The sequence below is a fragment of the Priapulus caudatus genome, unplaced genomic scaffold (assembly GCF_000485595.1).
Source record: "Priapulus caudatus unplaced genomic scaffold, Priapulus_caudatus-5.0.1 Scaffold1993, whole genome shotgun sequence".
NCBI lineage: Eukaryota > Metazoa > Priapulida > Priapulimorpha > Priapulimorphida > Priapulidae > Priapulus > Priapulus caudatus.
In genome coordinates this window covers 3,777-4,435 of record NW_014579054.1, presented here as the reverse complement: position 1 = coordinate 4,435, position 659 = coordinate 3,777, and positions in this window count along the sequence as shown.

Below are 659 nucleotides of genomic sequence, written 5' to 3'. Positions count from 1 at the left end.
GTCTGTCTCAATCTCTCTCTCTCTCTGTCTGTCTGTCTGTGTCTCTCTCTCTCTCTCTCTTTCTCTCGTTAACTCTCTATCTATCTATCTATCTTCCAAAAAGGTTTTCACGTGTTACATGTTTCATTTACGCTTGCCTTGTCTTTATCGCCGTCGGCGTCAGTACGATACACACTTTACGTCTACAATGTAATGACTTTTACACCATATTGTGCAAAAGTCGTGGCATTTTAGACCAGACTGATTACCCGCAGTCACTGTGTACAATGATTCAGAGAGCGAGCCTCTGGCCATAGAATAGTCGGCTAGTGCATTCATGGCTGGTTAGTCCCCCCACTTTCCCTTCTCAGCACTTCCCCCTCCCTCCACCGCTCCCCTTCCTCTCCCTTCCCCTTCCTGCACTGCTGCCTTCCCTATCCCCTCCTCTCCCTCAGACGCTCACATAACTTTCCCCTCCCCTCCCTCTACGGCTCCCCTTTCCCTCTCCCCCGCTATATTACCATCATTCACCCCTTCCTTCCCTCCACCGCTCCCCTCCCTTCTACCTTCCCCCGCTATATTACCATCACTCTCCCCTCCCCTCCCTCCATGCACCGCTCTCCTCCCTTCTACCTTCCCCCGCTATATTACCATCTCTCTCCCCTCCTCTCCCTCCACCC